At 37.4% G+C, this 20,946-nt stretch overlaps 1 protein-coding gene across 1 annotated transcript in view; it reads right to left on the bottom strand.

Annotated features, from left to right (window-relative positions):
- LOC131684765 (uncharacterized) overlaps positions 1-17,467 on the bottom strand; it is a 713,337-nt gene extending 695,870 nt beyond the window's left edge. Inside the window, exon 1 of the mRNA XM_058967900.1 lies at positions 16,435-17,467. The gene's annotated coding sequence lies outside the window, so the exon portion shown is untranslated. The remainder of the gene's footprint in view (positions 1-16,434) is intronic.
- Positions 17,468-20,946: the final 3,479 nt, after the last annotated feature.

Raw genomic sequence — 20,946 nt, 5'->3', positions numbered from 1 at the left:
TTTATTTTATCGTTCATTGCTACTTTTTCTAATTCTTCTTGGTGCTACTCGTACCTATTTATATGCTAGCTGGCGCTGAGAATTCTACGGCGTCGGAATTTCTCTCGATATCGATGCCCATTTTCGTGAGCCATATAGCTCTCAACAACTGCGACGGAGATATCATCGGCAGTGAAATTTCTCTTGACAACGGTAACCCGATCTTCTACGACTTCATGTGGCTCGTTCGTGTTTTTCCTTATTTCCCGACATTTGCTGTGTCTACTCAAAACTATTGATATTATCGCAACTTGTCGAAACAGGAACCGATTCGGAGATGCCGATCAGTTTGACTTACATCCCTTTCCAGCCACCCTGGTAATATTTTTCCTTGATTTCTTCAACGGCTTGTTTCTAGAGTGTATAAACTCAAATGACATTTTATGATTCAAACGGCTCGTAATATTGTTTGCTGTTAAGAGATTTTTAAAGGTAATTATTCTAAATCCTCGTGGGATGGGTCTGAGCCCTCAAAACCCTTCCAGTGCGCACGGGTTGAGTGCTACAATTGTTCAAAAGCATAGGAGTCATTTCATCTTAAACTAGCGGTATCCGCAAAATTGTTACCAGTTCCGTCCAATAGAAAAATCCAGCGACATCGGACAGATGGATGGAGTCTGTTAGCCGAGGCAGTGTCTAAAAGAAGGTGTGCACTGACTGATGGCATTGTAAAATGTATGCATATTTAAAAAAAACGGATTAATTGTTTCAGTTATTCCCATGAGATAAGCTCTAATTATTTATATTCCAATCTTAGATAGTTTATTGGTAAAGGGTAAAAAATACACGAATTTGAAAAAAGTCCCATGCCTAAATGATCTAGCCTTTTATTCGCAGCATTAGGTAATAATAACACGGTGCTACAAAATAAAAAAATGAATGTACTTTTCAAGTGATCTGGTAAAGGTAGATCTACTGCTGAGTGTGCCATTTGACTCCCGTTATTACCGGATATATGTCTGAAGGCGATTGCATTTTGATTCTCGTCAAGTTTGAGCTCTACTTTAAATATATAAAATAAAAATATTTTTTTCAACAGTTCCGAATATACCGGTACCTACTTATTATTCTCCGTATTTTCGATGCCGGTATTACTGGTACCACAATCCTAATACTTTGCTTATTGCTTGCACAAATTCAAAATTGCCTTTGTTACCAAATTTAATTAATTTGTTTTTACTTGGTTAAATGAAGTATAACAAAAAAAAATGATCGTCTTGTTGATCACTTCTAGAGTATTAACATATTGAAGTAGGGAAATACACATATCTTTTTACCAAAATAGCTTCTGGTCGAATAGTGGGGGGGGGCACGTGCCTCTGCGTGCCCCTCCCTGGAGCCGCCAGTGGTTGTCTGACGATACGTTACATGATGATCTGCATAAAATATTTATGAAAACAGGAATTTGTTTGTTCACAAGCATTCTCACCACAGGAAATGAGTTGAGAGCACCCGGGAAAATGTTCCTGAAAGTTAAGAAATCCAATATCTTCCCGATCAGAAGGAAATAACACAATTATAACTCATTCTGATATTTTGTTACGAAAAAAATCCTATCAAATTTTGTTATAAAGTAGAAACCGTTAGGTGTTAAAATAACAAAAATTCTAACAAAAAATTCTCTACGAATATCACATTTATAACAAACGTTGATAGCAATATAACACGATCATAACAACTTGAGATAGCATAATTAAACCCAACATAGCGTGTATTACTTATTGTATAATATCAACGATTTTAGCGTGCACGTCTAAAAATAGAATACGAGAAAAATAAAGCATACATTAGGGCGCTTTTTGCTTGGGAGCAAAAAGCTTCATGCAGCAAAAGCTTTTATAGCATTGCCAAATGATTGCATACTTGCTGGCTGATTTTTATAGTGAATATATGACACGCAGATTATTATTTGTCGATATTGCCCCGCTTTGAACCTGGGTATTCCGAGTTTGATGGGAAAGTTTCCTGTATGAACCAACGACGTTGTTTTCGACTGATGTTTAATGTTAGCATAATATTGAACGCATCCGTCAAGGGCAAAACGATTATAGATGTAGAAGACGTTTCCAGAACGCACACATTGAACTTTGCGCAAGCCTAAGTGCTGCTTGTTTTCCTGGTGTCATACGCTTTGTTTTTATTCAGTTTTACTCACTAATACAGCTGCCTATATGATGATAGACTGAATAGCTTTATAATATCTTTTCAGATTAGGAAAGAGGGGCTATTTTTAGATTCTAAATAGTGCGCTTTGGCGCTTGCCTTGTACGTTAACGTGTTTTACATGGTTTTTAGAAATAATGTCGATGCGACATGGCAACATTGAACGGATATTTTACGTTTACTTTACGTTTACGTTTGCTTTACGGAGAAAACGACAAATCTTATTTAGGTTTCCGCATAGATTCAAAGCAACAATTGGGGATTTGTTATTGGCATTTTTGATATGGGGAAGACTAAACAAACCAGTATAATTATCTCGCACCTAATAAATTGCTAGAAATGCAAATCTTCCACAGAAGTTATATCTATCAACTGTAAATATAACAGATATATGAGAAAATTCGAGAAATTGTTGATGCATCTTCGATGAGACGAATTCTTGAATATATCATGTTTTTTCTGTTACACATTTTCTTCCAAATTTGATTACGTGACGAATGAATATTCCAATTTAAAGTCACGTAAATAAAACTAAACTAAACAAAAATCCAAATTTGATTAAATTTTAAGGAGGAAATTAACAAAATTTTTGCATTGAAGTTTTTAGATATTTCAAGGATTATCTAAAACGCATTCAAATCACTTGTTAGTGCAAACATTAAATATCAAACTTATCTTACGGGGAATGAAAAGATATAATACTCAAGTAAACTCAAACACTTTTTATGCGGAGGATTAAACAAAAAAGTCACGATAGTTTAAAAATTTAAAAAATGCGCAAACTAGAAACCCACAAACTGGATAAGTTTGGAATGTTAAAAAAAAACCCGTCATCTCTTAATCGAACTGCAACCAAGTAAGTCAATCAAACACGTTACTGACACGTTCTCCGACCACTTACATCTAAAACTATCCATACTCAATACGCGGAATTTTGAAAATCCATGTGCAAAACACAAATCAAAACCTTCGAAAATTCACTTTAAAAAGTTGAATTACGACGCATAAAAAGAGACTTCAGTGTATATGCAAATAGACTGTGATTTGTGTAACCGTTAGTGTTCAAAGATAATTGTGTAATAATATATAACTTACTGTAACATTATCGTTGTATGCGTACATAAATATCATATTATTAATCCAATGATAGCACCAGAAGATATAATCTTGATATAAATTTTCTTGCATTCCTGATCGGTATATCATAAAGATAACACAGAGAGAAATAAATATCAACATGAGATATAAATTTGATAGTTTTCTGTTATGATGTTCTGATCGGGTTGACATATGTTTTTAGCACCATGTCAGGAGTGGGCACCTATCTAGAACCGTTGTCTAAATAACCAGGGATGCTGTAGTTATCGTTGCCTCATTCGTTGTTGTGTTGTTTCGCGGAACGAATAAATGTGCTTGGTTAATGTTTGATATGATGCAATTGCAGGGTATTAGCTCCTGCCAGATTGAGCACCTTCTGCACTTTTAGCAATTAATTGTTTCACTTCTCGAACAGTTGGTCTTACAGAACTTTTCTAAAACCCAATAGCAGCACAATTCGGCTCCAGTGGGGCTAGTTTTTGCCGTGTATCTATAGCGGAGCGATTTTTAGCTTCGACTCTAAGCGAGATGAAAAGATAGACTGACCTTAATTAACCGGTAATTGAAATAAATGTTCATTGTATATTTGTATTTTTATAGCATGTTAAAGTATTTTTTTTGCCTAAAATGCATTGAGTTAAGATAGAACAATAATTTTGGGCCTCACTAAAGATGTTTGTGATATCTATAAGAACCTAATTGTTATTTGCGAGATAAGGAAATCAAATTAGTTCAATTCAGCCACCAGCACCAGCAGTCGGTTGCCCAATGTACTCGCAATTGTTTTACTTGCGTCTGATTCCTTATTACTGCATTCTGTGTTTTTATTTTTGTCAGTATCTGCACATTCCAACAGCGTATCAAACCCGACTCCTACACTAACATCTCACAAAGTTCTCACAAAAAATCTGCATAAAAACTATGATTAGAAAATTTTCTCGACAACTTGTATAAATATAAAATCTTTTTGAGTTTATATTTTTAAACAAGAATGACGAGCTGTATCTACTACCTTCTCATCTTGCTTACAACAAAAGCTATCGTGTATCGCTTTGTCTAAGCCGCAGAAGCAAAATGTCGTACTCCAACCTACTGTGTTGAAAGTGAACAAAAATGAGTGACGATCAAAGTAGAAAGTATGTATGTCAAACTTTATTCCTGTTTACTTTCCGAGATGTCCCTAAAATCAATTGTTGGAGAAGTGGAAATAATATCAAATTTACAAATGGAGCTAAAGATGGTCAGTATTTACACTCTACAATTTCATTATGTTGGACATAGCGTACTGACAATTTTTCAGACTTTTAACGAAGTAGAAGCGTTGGTTGCGCGAAACGAAAAAAAATTGTTGAATGTGGCAACAAGAAGTCAGTACCTTTGGCGATGACACATTCGAGGTACGAATACACGAATTAGCTCCGTGTACCTCTAATAACGTTTTTAACCATTGCGTACATTTTGAACAGACCGAAAGGGACCCGCGTAACCGCAAATTGAAAAACTCGAAACCATAGCAATTTTAGCAACAGCAACATAGTTAGATTTGAACAGTTGAATGTACACAATTCCTCTAATTAAGATTCAAATAAGTAAGTTGAGAAGGGCCCGTCAGTAGTACTAGCCTTGGGGCCCGCCGCGGCTCTCGACGACCCTGTAAAGACATAAACATACAGACATTTTCCAGCATCCTGCACCCTCGTATATATCAATTCCCATTGATATATCAAGACTCGGCCCGTAAGAGCATCGGCAAAATCCTTGAAAAGTTTAGCAAACTCCTTAAATTTTGTATAGAAGAAATGTAAAAACAAATATACCGTAAAAACTGAAAGTTACCATTTGCGAAAGTCTTTTAAATGGCTTGTCATAAGAGTTTAAAACTGATATAATACCTTTTATTTGATGCTCAACTTTTGCTTCACTATCAACGTACCAACATCCTAATCCACTCTTTTTCCAAATATCGATTTGCTATTCAGCTGCTCCTAATTACCAGAATCGAGACATCGATGTAACATGTTAAACATTTCTCAGAACAGATGCTTGGATTCGCCAACACATGACATTGATTTATTCCAATTTCAGGATATGCACAATAGCATTTATGATGATCGAAAATTGATATAGGTCTGTAGAAGGTGATTAACATGAAATTCGCTATATCACGTGGGAATTAGTATAATACGGGAGCAAACTCATTTTACAACTCCACGATGAGGTAAAATGAACCACCTAGAGAAATATTATCGGTTTTTTGATTCGAAGATTTTACTCGAAAAAATAAATCGTATCCTGTCTTTGCCTCTAAACTCGCCATCGTATTGTTTACGAAATATTCAAAAACAACAAGCAATAATTCATACTTAGTTGCGTTTCGGCTTCGCCTCATCAGAAATCGACACTAACTTATTGTCGGAATAGATTAGCGCCGGCTTGACGCAAATCCCTTAAAACTAAAACACACTTTGTGTTTCAACCGAACGACTGATCAAACGTGATGTCCCGTTCGAGCAGAAGTTCTCCGACAATAGGTTAGTGTCGGTTTCTGATGAGGCGAAGCCGAAACGCAACTAAGTATGAAATAAGGATTTGTGCCCTCCTGTACAAAGACTGGTTTTACCAACAAATTTTCACCCTAGTGAGAAATTTTGGTTTTTACCAAATTTTCCTCCTTAGGGTGAAATATAGCATAAAGCAATAATTGTTCAAAAGCCATTAAAGATTTCTCTTTCAATTAGAGATGTGGCAAAAATAACTAGTGCGAGGGTAAATGCATTATTGCAACAGCTCAGACTGCACGCGAGACCAAGCGTTTCTTCCAAGCAATTTAATTGTCTTTCGGGGCATCAAACAGATGTGCCAAAAAACACCGAAAATGATACAATTTTCCAGCGATATTTCATTATTCGATCTAAAGATTTGCTAATTAAAGTGCATCACCCCAATCAAATCAAAAAGGCAAACCTGTCCAAAAACAAGCATGTCATTCTTTTGTAGTGAAGTTGTGCTTGGCATAATTTTAAGATAAGCAAGATATGCGTTTTACCCTGCCTATCCCGATGTTCCGGATTCGAAATTTTTCGGCAAGTCATTCCTTTCATTCTTTCTCTCATTTTTATATCACGCTGATCAAAAGAAGTTGTCCAAGTATACAACCAACAAAAATGTTTCTACAATTCGAAAGCTCTCGTTACTACTTAAAAAATCTTTTTTATTGTTCTCGTATCATCCCACCGAGAATCGAATCTCTCCAGTAAGCAATCCAAAATTTTCCCCCAGGACATTTGATTCGAACTGCCAAACACGCCCGAAAGAATATATCAAAAGTCGCAATGATGATGCCTCAAATGGAACCAATTGGGGTTCCATATTGAATCGCATACCGATGGAGTGACGCGCAAAAATTAATCGCAGGAAATTTGATCGCGTTCGGTCGGAGTCCTGCAGAGGAAAATCTGCAAACCTGCTCCCGCTTTCACACGCTCAATGCAGAACGATACTTTGCTGGCGAACGCTCGGTGCGGGTGCTCGGTGGAATTATGAACCCCGAGAAAAGTGTCTTGTCGCCAGGCTGAGGACTATAATACACGATGTGTGTGGAACGACGACGCTCATTTTGATTTCATTAGGTGGTGTTGGAGGGTGGGTTAGCATGTTGGATGACGACCGGGTTGGTGTTCGCTTTGGCGGAATATGCCGGCAAGGAATGGGATATTGGATAATTTGTGACTAATTTGTTGATGCTCATTTTGGGAAAGAAGTGCGATCGTTTGCTTCGAGGAATTAGAGCTAATCCCGATATGATACCATACATATCATACAAATGTGCACGGAAACCTGTTGAAGGGGTATCATGAAAGATAATGCTGTTATACTTTGTGGAAAAGTTAGACTATTAATTTTACATTATTAAATTTAACTCCACAAGGGAGGAGCCAACAGCGGTTTAAGGAAAGAACTTCTTTAAACAAAAAAAAACTTTTACAAAGGGACCATCCATAAATGACCTAGCATTATATGGAGGAGTTTTAAATTTTCTGATGATGCGTGACGACAGGGGGTAGGGGGTCATGTCCTACTACGTAGCTTTTTTAAAGGGAAATAGAGGTCGCTTTTTAGTTTTTTTTTTAATTTATTTTCCGTGACAAGGGGGAGGGGGGTTACCGTCAAGCTACGTAATTACCAGGGGGTATTTATAGGTTTGTGACGAAATGCTACGATGGGTGAGGAGGGGGGTTAAAAATCACTCAAAAATGCTGCGTCATTTTTGGGTGGTCCCTTATTGACTACTGATACTAAAAAAGTTCCACAGCTAAGTACCAAGTACTCTATTGTTTCAAGTTTCGTAGCATTAATTTTCGGTTTCCTCCGATAAAATTTAATGGAAAGGTATCTCCAACAACAGACAACCCCTCTGGATCAATGAAAGTCGATTTGAATATTTATCCGATGGCAAAATAATGCCGACAAATATCCTTTTCGATATAAATTATGTTATACAACAGGCCCCTGGAAGGTCTACTTCCGAGCCGAATATAACACATTTAACCCTCTGCTGCCAAACCCCGTCTTTTGGCGGGTTATGGGAAAATCGCTATAGACTATTCCAAACACGATTGCATTTTGTCATCACTATGAAAACTTCTTCACAACATTCCCATTAATCATACAAATACATTGTGTTTGAATTTCGAAATCACTATGATGAATACAGTAAACGTTGAAAGTTGAAAATTTGAGGAAAGCGAGATTTTTTTTGGGTATGGCAGTGTAATTTAGCTAAATAATATTCATCGTTTTTTTAAATTTTCGAAAAAAAATAAAAAAAATATTTTGAAATCGCTAGGTTGTAGTACTCCTCTGCAGCAGTGAAATGATGTTGTGAACGATGCCGAAATAAAAGTTATTAGCAATAAAATCTTGATTCGCAAAATGGCTATGTTGGACATTTACGAGGATTAAATGAAAAAAAACGTAGCTTTCGTGAGCTGCCAATATATTTTTCGGCTTTCTCATTACAAAAACAATCTACAATAGCTTTTTAAAGCATAGCCAAAATTTGGGCAGCAGAGGGTTAACATCATCGATATATCGCGTAAACTAACTAAACAACACTCGGCCGTGTACGAAGAAGCATCTTGTCTACGTACCCGCCTTGGAAGTACAGATTGATGGTGTAGTCTCCAACAGGGGCCTTACTTGCGAAATATGGGGTTGGCTCCTTTCAGAACCCTTTACATCAGTCAGTGAAAATTCCTTGTTTGCCAGCAAATGCGTTCAGCATTAGAACTTATTTTCAGTCAGTCTCATGACGAGCCTTACGCCGGATCTACTCTTCCAAACTTTGTTCTTTTGAACGGTGCTTGTCTACCTGGTCGCCTTTTTGTGCCTCGGAGCATGCCGTCCTTGCTAACAATTGGACCATACAGCCACATAATGTAGAAACGCAGAAACCACGACTAATCTCTACGCTCCCTTATCTACCAAAGAGCAAAAGGGTGACAATCTCATTGAGGGAACATCTCGCGTGTTTTTGTAAACGGCCGATAAGCATGCTGTCAAAATTCACTTTGAGAGAAAATTCCGGACAAACCGTAGCTCGCCGAGAATGGATGTTAACATTTTATGAAGGAGAAAAAATTTCTCTTTCGTCTGCTGTTGTGATTTATAATCGGCGATTAATGGTTTGTCCAGAATTTCCTCTCAAAGTGAATTTTGACAGTATGCTTATTGGTCCTTTTCAAAAAACACGAGAGACATATTCTAATGTGCCTATAAATTTCCGAAAAAAGAAAATCATTTCCTCTCCTTAATTGCCTCGTAAAGGCCTGAGAGTGTCCTTTGATTAGTGCTATTACAAAACCGAAGTAGGTGTCTCCTCGTCTCGGAAAATAACAGAAATTTCCTCATGGGACCTCAAAAACTCCAATATTTCACTGCCATGATTGTCAGGTTTAACACGAAATATTTGATTAACTTCCGATGTAGATCTTCCACTATTTTAACATTATTCACCAGGGCTGAATTAATACTCGGTCCCAGATATTGAAGTTGTCGGTAGTCAAGTCCGAATCAAAGGCAGACATTGTTCCCCTATACATCGCACCTCAGCTGGTTCAAGAAGACTTCAACTCCCACGGTATGCCACAGGGTTGTCTTCGCGTTGATAACGGATCTACTGCATGATATTCGCGACAATTTCAATATACTCCACCAACGCGGCCATTGTACTCGACCTCAATTAATGTGCCTATTGTTTGGAACAGCTACTATATCCGAAACAATCGAATCAAAACAAGAAATTCCCCCGGATGAAGCATACAAGGTTTTAACTGGCTTGATTATCGACACTGCGATTAAGGGTCAGACGAAACGAGATCCGGCGCAATCAGCAGGTGACGGTCTTCGTGGTGGGTAGAGAGCACTCCGAACTGTACGCTAAAAGGCCCTATAAGGACTTTTTGAACGTCCGCCATTTTTTTCGAATATATGCAACGTTTGAAATGCAAATGAAAAACTTAATGAATGCTGAAAACGCGGTTATTGGCACAGGTTTGTCGACGGATTAACGAGAAAAATAATGTTTCATCTGGTGGCTAGGTTCTACGTTGTGTATTCTACTCAACCGTTGATCGGAATAAACTGAACCAAGAATTCTTTTTCGGTGACAACAGCATTTCATATAGATCTACACTCAAACAATTGATATTTTGCGATGAAATAATAATACTTTATTTAAACGAAATGATAACATAAATTTATCTAACAGCAAAGATGCTCGCACTAAGCATTGTAGTGCGCATATCACTGTAACGTTCGTTAGATGATGACAGCTATACATCACCTCTATGCTAATTATTATGACAATAGTGACAAATCCTATAAAAAATGTTGTTGAAGTGATTTTCACAAAAATAGTCCAATTTTTGCCTTTCTCATATAGAAAGGCTATGCAATCACTCTGAAAAACGTCAACCTAATCCCGGCCCGGAGGGCCGAGTGTCATATCCCATTCGACTCAGTTCGTCGAGATCGGAAAAAATCTGTATGTGTGTGTGTGTGTGTATGTATGTGTGTGTGTCTATGTGTGTGTGTATGTGCGTATGTGTCAAATAATGTCACTCATTTTTCTCAGAGATGGCTGGACCGATTTGCCCAAACTTAGGCTCAAATGAAAGGTGCAACCTTCCCATCGGCTGCTATTAAATTTTGGATCGATCGGAATTCTGGTTCCAGAATTACGGGTTTCAGAGTGCGGCCACACAGAAATTTCTCATATAAACTATAGGAAAAATTAAAAATAGAATTTTTATTTTTGATGCTAAATGTGTTCAAGGTGCATGAAACGTCGAGATTTGATGCAAACTCGAAAAAAAATTTGACGACGATTCACTTTTTTGGATTTTGGCACATTTTTGCCTTTCTCATATAGAAAGGTTATGCAATCACTCTGAAAAACGTCAACCTAATCCCGGCCAAATTTTTTTTTTCGACTCGCATAAGGTTTCTGGATTTTAACAGGAGCGTAGTTGATGGTTTACGGAGAGGGGTTACAACCCCCCTCTACTGTTCACTCCCCTCCTTTAAAAATCTCTTTAAATCACCCTTCAGACCACCACCCCATCCAGCCCTCATACCCCTCCCTTTCAACCCCATCATCTTTAAACCACCACTATATCACAAAGCACACCAATTTAACCTGGGGAGTCGTTCGTTCATGGGACTTTCGCCCTCCTCACATACCCACCCCCGCATGACAAAATGAGTTAGCAAGCAGATAACATTGATCTAATGCTGATTAGGCTAATGGAGTATGATATTTTTGTTTCAAGTGTTTCACCGTCGACACGTAGCTCATCAAGTTCGTGGCTGGCATGCCATTGTGTATAAGTGCAAAGTGTACTAAGAATGTAATGGACATTTCCACAATTATGTTGAACATAAAAAGCCTCCGTGCCATAGTTTAGAGAAATGAGAAAGGCACAATTGCACCGCTAGGTGGATTAAAACAGGTTTTTAATAAAAATATTGCAAAAATTCTTCATTGACTCCTACACTGGAAAAAATCGATTTTAAAAATTTAAAGTCTATTTAGAAAATAACTTTTATTTGGATGAAATTTTGTTCCAAGATAGGTAATTATGTTCCCTACCTACTGTCAAAAATTCAAGTTGGGCACTTTTAAGGATAAAAAGTTATTTGAAAAAAACTTTTCCTTGCCCAAACTGATTTTTTTTTCAGTATATTTTTATCGAATTTATTTTCTCAACTGCTAGTTGCCTGATACATACAAAAAGTATCAGTAACGCACGACCAGACAACATGTTTAATATCGCGATAACCACCACCACAAGCGCAGAAACCGCTCTCCACCACCCCAATACGCCGGAGATAGGCACCCGAATGAAGTCATGACCATCAGCCGTTCTCTTGGACCAAGGTTTGCTGATACCTTTGAGATTCGTAAACTTCCATCGCTCCACGAAATTTGCCAAATTTCGAGCGTCCTCTGAGAAGAAATATTTAAAAACTCGTTGAAGCTACGCGATCTTTCATAAATATCACCTTCTAATGCCTAAATGTCCACCTTCTCATTTTCATTCTAATCCAAGTTCTTCAAGTTCAAGTTCCTTCACATTACCCAGAATGGAGTAGTGCGAAAGAACTCAAACTAAGGTAATCTGCTATGATTTTTCAGATAAAGCACTCAAAAACTCTCATGCTTTCTCCAGGAAATACAAAGAGTGCTTTCCATGCTCCATCAAACGGAGAGCCTCCCGTAACTGTAACGATGTGGGAATGTTCGTTGATAGGTAAATATAAAACCATTAGTTTTGTGGGGAGAATGTTAGCAGCACAACCTCTTGTATGATTGCACTCACCACTACTGTTGTAATAATTAGCATAAAAGCGATGCATAGCTGTCACCATATGACGAACCTTCCATGTATTCCAATCACAGGATGAATCGAATACACAACGTAGGTCCTAGCCACCAGACGAAACATTGTTTCTCTGATGATCCGTCCGTTAATCCGTTAACGTTTCATCGGCAAAAATTGGCCGACGTTTCAGTGGGAAAAATTCGCACGATCCGACGTTCAAAAGTCCCTTTCGCGTACAATTCTAAGCAATCTCTGCCCACCACGAAGTAGGAGACTGTCCACGGTTGTTCGCGTCGGGTACTCGTTCCGTTTGACCTTTAATCGTAGTGCAAATGCATTGTGTAAAGTCTGGGGGAAAATACAGGAACTGAAATATAGAGACACTTGGGGTTTTTGATGTGCCATGTAGAAATTCCTGCTAGTTTCTAAGATTATCGAGACCAGGAACCACTTACTTCGCACCCTTCAAGAGACACTCTCAGGCCTTTACGAGGAAGCTTAGACGAAAAAACTGATTTTCCTCTTTCGGAAATTTATAGGCACATTAGAAGATGTTCCCACAATGGGATGGTAAGACTCTCGCTCATTAGTGTGCAAGGAAACGTAGAAATTAGTCGCTGTTGGGGGCGTAGTGCTCTTTTGCATTTCTTATCGAAGTGTTCTTTAAAAGGATGTTTCATTTTGTCCCTACATAATTTATATGCGGTATATGTCGAGAGAACATGCGGAGTCTCTCCACAGTAGGAATACTTTCCATGATTCTCTCCAAATTTTTCACAGCGTGCCTTGTATCTAATCTACAATAAGTCGCTGTAGGCCCAATTATTTGCAACGACGGCAGTTAATACCTCGCGGCACAAAAAGACGAACTGATAGACTAGCCCCATCCAAAAGATGAAGGTTTAGAAGAGCAGATTCGGCGAAAGGTTCGAAATGAGGCTGATGGAAAATAAGTTGTTTTCATATATTCCTTGATTTTTCCTAAACGCAATTGCTTGCGAACTCTGATTAAGATAAGCCATTTAACATCATCGATATATGCGAGATTTAACAAGATACCACTTGGTCGTGTACGAAGCAGTATCTTGTCTATGTACCCGTCCGGGAAGTAGAGATTGATAGTGTAGTCTCTAACAGGGACCTTAATTGCGAATTATGAGGTTCGCTCCATCAAGAATCCTTTGTTTCGGCCAGTGAAAATTTCTGCAATTTTTTCATGTTGCTGTTCTCACTGCACAGTGGTCCAGAATGCAAATTTAGCAGGAATTTTGAGATTTTACTAGAACTAAGTTGTTTAACTTAGCCTTATTAATTCTTTGGAGAAGTTTTCGTAGTTTATGAGCCCCTCTTTTTGTTAAAACATCAGTTAGGGTGGATCTAATTTTACCAAGATCAAAAAATTAACTTTTTAATCATTTTAATCATTCTAGCCAAACCACCTTCAGCGAAGTTGTAGAACGACAAATTTTGGAAAAGTTTGCTGAAGACATGTAAGCTCTATCGGTCATACTTTTCATTTTACAACAAATTTAAAGTCGGAGCTTAGGGTGTTGCTTCGAAATACAGTTTTATTCCAATCACTTTTGCTGTATTCATTTCAAACTGAAGTAGTCTTCAGACAACTTTAAGATTGTTTCGAGGCGAATAATTTGTTTCATGGCACCATATATCTAACTATTTCCGTTGAAACGTTATGAGCATTTTATGAGCTTGAGCTTGAGCTTGTGCGACCACCCCTGGCTGCTACTCCGTTATCGATCGGGACTAGCTGAAGTTGCACAGGGAATCAGTAGATAATTATGCTTGGGAGTAGCGAAACATCTTTCAATGTGCAACTCCTGGTAATCCTAAAGTATTGATCAATACCGGCGCCGGCCAGGCTCGAATGTAGATCGCGGAAGGAAGGGGAAGGAATGGCCGATACTTGCTTTTGCTAGAGGCCGTATATACTACTCCACAAGTATCACGGGAGCAGGATATTTTTGTTAGTAAGAGTATAGAAGTTGGATCTACTTCTTCTTTACCGACGTCAGAGAGGTGATTCCAACTACCTGGACTAGATATCGATCCACCAATTTCATGGACCGGGGACCAACGGCTTTACTTCCCTTCCGAAGGAAGACGTGACCACAGATTTTTTCAACTCAGAAAAATCTCAACGACCTCGGCTGGAATTGAACCCAGGCCAACTGGAATGAGTGGCGGTCACGCTTACCACTCAACCACCGGCGCCGTCATTAAAAAACTATGAGCACTTTTTCGCCAAAAATGGGGTTGTTTGGAATAACAATATCAATCATTTGGGGTAAATAAAAGATCATTCTTTTTGAACTATAAATAAGGTTATGATTAGAGTTATAATTGAGCAAAAAATGGCGAATACGACTTTTTTTTAAATTTCATAAAATTGATTTAAAAAAATCTATTTTTGAAATGTTAAATGCTTATATCTTATGTTAAATGCTTATATAAAACTCTGAAAAACATCTGAAGGATAGGTGGGAAAAAATGAAACTGAAAAAGTTATATTAAAAATTTGGTTTTTCATGAATTGACTCTTTGTAATATGTTTAAATAACTTTCACGGTGAACAATATATTGTTTCGTTTTCATGATAAAATATTGCACTTAAAAATACTTTTCCATTATTTTAAATAGTGGCCAGGGTGGTTCTAAATTTTTTTAAATCAGAAAATTAACTTTTTAATGGTTCGAGAGAGTTTCGCTGTCTTCCAGAAGAAAATGAAATTTTAAAAAACTTTGTCGAAGACACTGAAACTCTATGTCACGTACTTTTCATTTTACAAGAAATTTACCAAAAAAATAAGTGTTTTCTTTGTATAACTTTTGCAGTTTTGATTTTCCATTAAGATTACTTTAGAAACACTTTCAGATATTTTGAAGGAGAACAATTTATCTTAATATATTGAACCTCTAGCTTCGCTCGTTAGAAAGTTATATGTACTTTTTACTAAAAATAAACTATTTTTTGAATAAATATTGCAAGATATAAAAAAATATCGTATTTGCCATTTTTTGGTGATCTATACTACAAAGCATGCTATTTCATATGAAAGCAACAGTATTTAATGTTCAGTACCAAAATCGAAGATAATTCTCTTTGAAAAAGTTATATTTTTTATATAAAAGTTATTATAACTTTAAAACGAAAAAGTTAAGTAGTTGGTGTTTTAAAGCAAATTATGCGCCCTAAAATAATCTTCAAGTTGTCCAAAGGGTACTTTAGCGTAAAATAAAAACTTCAAAAGTTATAAAAATAAAACCGTTTTTTTAAGGAACACCCTAAAGATTACATTTGAATTTCTTGTGCAATGGAAAATATAAAAGATAGAGCTTGCATGTTTTTAGCAAATTTGTCTAAATTGTGTTGCTCTACAACTTCATCGAAGACAGTATAGCTCTATCTCAAACCGTTAAAAAGTTCTATTTTAAATATTGCGAAATTAGAACCACCCTAGCACCGGTTTATACAAAAAGAAGGGCCTTGTAAAGTACAACAACTTTACCAAACATGTTGTAAGGCTAAGTCATTTAATTTTGGCAAAAAGTTAAAATTTCTGCTTAATTCGCATTCTGGACCACTGTGCGCTGATGGTAGTTTTTAAACTAAATTTTGTGAAAAAACATAGAAAAAATTAATTCCAAATCAAATAAAATATGACTATTTCTCCTTAAGAAATATACTTACGCATATTTTGGTTATTCAATACAATACACAATGCATTTCTTGCGGAAAATTTCCCCTTTTACGTTAATTTAGCTTCAAACTGAATAATTTCTTGTTTTTTTTTCACTTAATTATGTTTTAAATTAACAACAATGAAAATATAAAGCTTAAAATTACTGCCGTTAACCTCACTCTAATTTATTTAAAACCGAAAATACATCGTACAATTAGAACTAAAACCGCTACAAAAATCCCCTTTCTTTGATCTGAGTGTAGCCAGCATAAGTCAAAATATAGGACAAGGTTAGATGCTTAACCTAACACTGTTATGCAGATAAGACTTGCTGACCTCCATCAATTATTCAATTATGGTTACACATAATCCATTTCATATTTATCAATTATGAATTAGGGAACCATCAAAACTGTTACGTAATGACACCAATTATGCTAATTCAGCTGAAGCAGTGGAATAGGGTGAAACAAAACTGTTGCACCAAAAAGGGTGGAAAAACACCATAAAGATAACATGTACGAAATATTCCAACTCAATCTACATACATTTTGATCCAGTGTAATGCTGCTCGGATGCGTCTTCAATGTCGTCTCAAACTGGCAGGTGGTGGTTCAGGAGCGTAGAGAAAAATCACGTCGAAACGTTCGCGTTGGGTGGTGGTCGTCTTGACGATTCCCTCCACGGGTATGTATCCCTATAATACGTCTGTTAGACTTTCGGTTTCACTTCTGCCAGGATCCTATCACGGTTGCTTGCACAAAACCGACTCTTTGTTCACCTTCAATATATGTATATGTACAGATTTTGTGGATATAAATCCACCGAGTTTCGTTCGTTATTTATTAATAAACTTTTTTTACAGATTCAAGTCACTTTGTGGAGAGTTCCAATATTCACTTCATGCAAATAAAATTTCCTGCCACGAAGGAAGAAAATTTCTAAAAATAAACACTCTTCCCTTCGCCATTAACTGCAGATCCGATTATTCTTGGTCTTCCTTCGGATAACTCAATTATCACCAAAGCTGTGCCAGTGCAGAGAAATACCCTTTCTTATGTACAGTTGTTCTATTACCACATGCTTCTCGGAGCTCGGGCGCTGCAGAATCACGACAGCCGAGTTAGACGTGAGAAATTCTGGATACTGTTCACTTGTACCGTGGCTTAGAGAAACACTTAGGGGCTTTTTGCCTTCGTAATCATCGTCAGCTGCTGTTACAGCATTTTGACTAAGTATCATTTTCCTTTAGGAAGTACTTCTACCCAACCCAACAGTCACAATCACATCTCGGAAAATTTATCCCAACAGTCGCTTTCTGTATAACTACATGCAGCACACCGAATATATATAAAGCAGAAACAATCCACTTTTTCACCACTTGGATTCTCACCATTCACTACCAGTTGCTTCTTCTTCGTGCTCTAGATTATGACCCCTGTACCAGGCGGAGAGGGCTCAGGAGGATAAACCATTCCCCACGCTTCGCTCACCGGAAACGGCACACAAATCAACTGGTTGTCCTTAAGATATTCCAGTTCCTGTTCCAGGGGGGGAGGCGACCACCATCATCCAACAATTCTCCAGACACGACTGAGCTCGAGAGCTGCTCATATTTTACTTTTATATGCACGGGCTGGATTACCCAGGTGCTCTTCCCTCCCCGAATTCGCCCGGGATCACCCACGCTGCCCCACCCAACCAGTGCGCACCTTCCGCTGCTGCCACCACCGCCACCGGGACACTCTCTGAGACTCACGAGGAGCAACAGGAGGTTAATGGTTGCTAAACTGATACTAGCCGAACCCGCGCGACCCGCTTGATATAGATGGGCTCTTGATTCTCCCTGTAACATCTGCTAGTGCTAGATAAGTGCTGGGTAATGTGAAACAAGAAGGCCATACACATACACATAAATACATACATAAACTGGTGTAATTGAGTACGCACAGGCGCATCAACACAGTGGTAACCGCACGCACAGTGCACCTGTTGGTCCGTGGTGGTATGTCTGGGATTTTCCGAGCCTGGTGTTGGAGTTATTCCTTAAATTGCCGAAGAGATATCTCATAATAATTTTTCTTACTGAACTAAAACTTCGAACTAGTACAAAATAATAGAGCTTATTTTCGGATTAATTTTTAGACTCTCTTGATTCTTAGTCAAAAATCATTTAAGAAACTTCTTTTCGTTTCATTCATCCCTTTCGTTGCTTGTTTTTTATGTTCGATAACTTTATTACGTTTTCAACATCCTGCGGCTAACGATTGTGAACTCGTTTGGGTCAGTTCGTCTATGGCTACCAAGTGACTCTGAAAAAGTAAAGATGATAAGACGAACATCAAAATAATGAATAAGGGGCCTTTAGTAAAATGTCTTGTTTTTATTTGGTAATTTGACAAAAGAAAATCATATGCTGAAAAAATCACAGACAAAAATTGTAGACAATTTATTCCCACTTTTCAAAGCAATTGTCTTTCTTAAAAAAATAGCTGGTTGTGCACAAGACACGACATTGAGAATGCGACATGACTAGCGAACGCCATAAGCACCATCATCGCAACAAGACAGCATTGTTTTTCAGGGCACACACGCATTACGTTGTTACTTTTAATGGTTCACAAGCAATGAAAGGGATTTTTGCATCATGTGTGAATCTTTGTTTATATTAGGATTCACTGACAATGGTACAGAATTAACAAGCGAAAACTTAATACAAATTAATAAAAGGAATTTTCTAATTGAATTCTTTTTCCATTATGTATTCGTCCTAATAAGGACGGTTTGCTGATAACTATGTTTTGTGATACGGGACGAGAATCCTTTGAAACGATTCGAACCTTTCCGGCGATTCGCTTCTGCTGCGTACACACACGAACATTCCTCTTTTGCAGCTCATGTCAAATGAACACTTCGTGAAACAATGTGATCTCTTTTATCAACTTTTTGGTGTAGATAGAAACAATCCTTTTTCACGACAAATAACAATGTTTTCATCACTATTTGATGTGGCTTTCGCTTAGTGGCAGGGTTGCCACATTCATTCGTTTTGCAATAGCCAGCTAGTTTGTATATTATTAATTTAATGAATATTTGCTTTATGACGTGTCGAGATGAGGTCTATGTTAGGGAAAGTGTTGCGCAAATTTGTGAAAATTGTATTTGTTTTCCCTTTTTTTGCGGATTTACAGATTTTTCAATAGTGTGGTAATAAACTACACATATAAAGTTTATAACAATTTGGCAAAACATAGACTAAATTTTATCATGAACGTTTTGGTATTTTCCCCACAGCCTATTTCAAAAAGGACGTCAAGATTTTTTCTAAAACAAGGAAGTTACAATGTTTTTTATTTAGATTAAATCTTTACACTCATAAAGTTTCATTAGATTCTGGAAGGGTAATGTCAACCGCATAGAGCTCCTGTCGGCCGGTCTCACGAACACTAATACAGTTTGCTGGTTGCAAATAATCCCATTTGTGTAACAAGTATCAGACTATTTTAATTAAACACGTTTGTGACATTACAATATGAGTTTATTGCGTCTGTGCCGTACAATGGTCTAGGCTGCATGAATCTATGCTGAGGGTTTATAATGATGATAATTATAGATGGGCGATGACAGTGTTGCCTGATATACTTAAAGAATATTCTTTACACGCTTCCTATTTTTTTCAATGAAAATTAATTTGTTCTTAATCATAATCAAACTCATATCTGGTTGGTGGTCGTACCACGCGCCCACTTCGAGTGGTATAGGGCACATTGGAATTCACGGTTAGGTGGATTAAGGCTATTGTTACAAGATTCAGATATAAAGGTCATTTCCGATTCTGATCCGAAGCTGTCCTGATCGGCATCGTAATAGAAAGAAGAACTTGGTGATGCCGAACCCGATCGATCGGCTTCAATGGATTCAGGTTTGTTTACATCAAGAGGTTGGTTTAAATTTCTATTTGTAGACTTTGATGGTAATGGCACACTAGTGGTTGACATTTCGGGTTTTTCAAGATATCTTTCTATGTGCTCTTCGAATAAATTATCATTAGCTTCAAATCTTACATTTTGAGTCCTCGATATAAATCGCCTATTTCTACGGAAACAATTGTTAAAATAATCTCTGATTATATAAGATCTTCCATTCACATTTCTAATAATCTGTCCATAATGCCATTCTTTTCCACTTTTCTTGAAAATGACTCTATCACCTATATTCAGAACTGGTAAGTTTTTGGCATGACGATCATAATATTTCTTTTGAGAGGAGCGCTTGTTTTCAATTTTTTGTTTTACTTCCATCTCGTTCAAATTGTTACGCTTCAGAAGGGCTCCAGATGTTGGAAGACGAACTTTCAGTTGACGACCGAAGAACAATTGTGATGGAGTCAAACCCATGCTACACACCGGGGTGCTATTATATTCTAAGAGACGATATTGAAAAGACTCGCGTTCGCCCAACTCATAACATCGTTTAAGAAGATTCTTAGCAATAGCTACTCCCTTTTCAGCAAGCCCATTACTCTGTGGAAATCTCGGACTGGAGAAAACAAATTCAATATTACATTTGTTGGCATAGACCTCAAAAGCACAAGAATTAAAGGGAACATTGTCACATCTAATTTGAGTTGGATATCCATAACGACAAAATATACGATCAAGAGTGTCAATCACGTGTCTAGCAGATTTTTCACGGAGAGTTTCAGAAACAATGAAACCAGAGTAGGAATCGATAATTGCTACATAATCCTGCCCCCCATATTCATAAAGATCAATACCAACCCGGAAGAAAGGATATTCCGGGGTATTGTCTTGTACAAGCGGTTCTTTCTGAGCGTTACGAGTGAATTTTTCGCAAATATCACAGTTTTTTACCAGTTCAGTGATATCATTTGTCATGCCGGGCCAGAAGAACTGTGATCGTGCACGAGCTAATGTATTTTTCTATGCCAAAATGTGGAGCATGTAACCACTTAGCAATCTGTGTTTGCAACAACGTGGGAATAACTGAACTATGCTCTTTGAATAATAATCCATTTTCGTAATGCAGATTATCGCGAT

This window comes from Topomyia yanbarensis, chromosome 2 (assembly GCF_030247195.1).
Source record: "Topomyia yanbarensis strain Yona2022 chromosome 2, ASM3024719v1, whole genome shotgun sequence".
Lineage (NCBI taxonomy): Eukaryota > Metazoa > Arthropoda > Insecta > Diptera > Culicidae > Topomyia > Topomyia yanbarensis.
The sequence above is the reverse complement of the archived record's forward strand: the minus strand, read 5'-3'. Positions and strand labels throughout refer to the sequence as shown.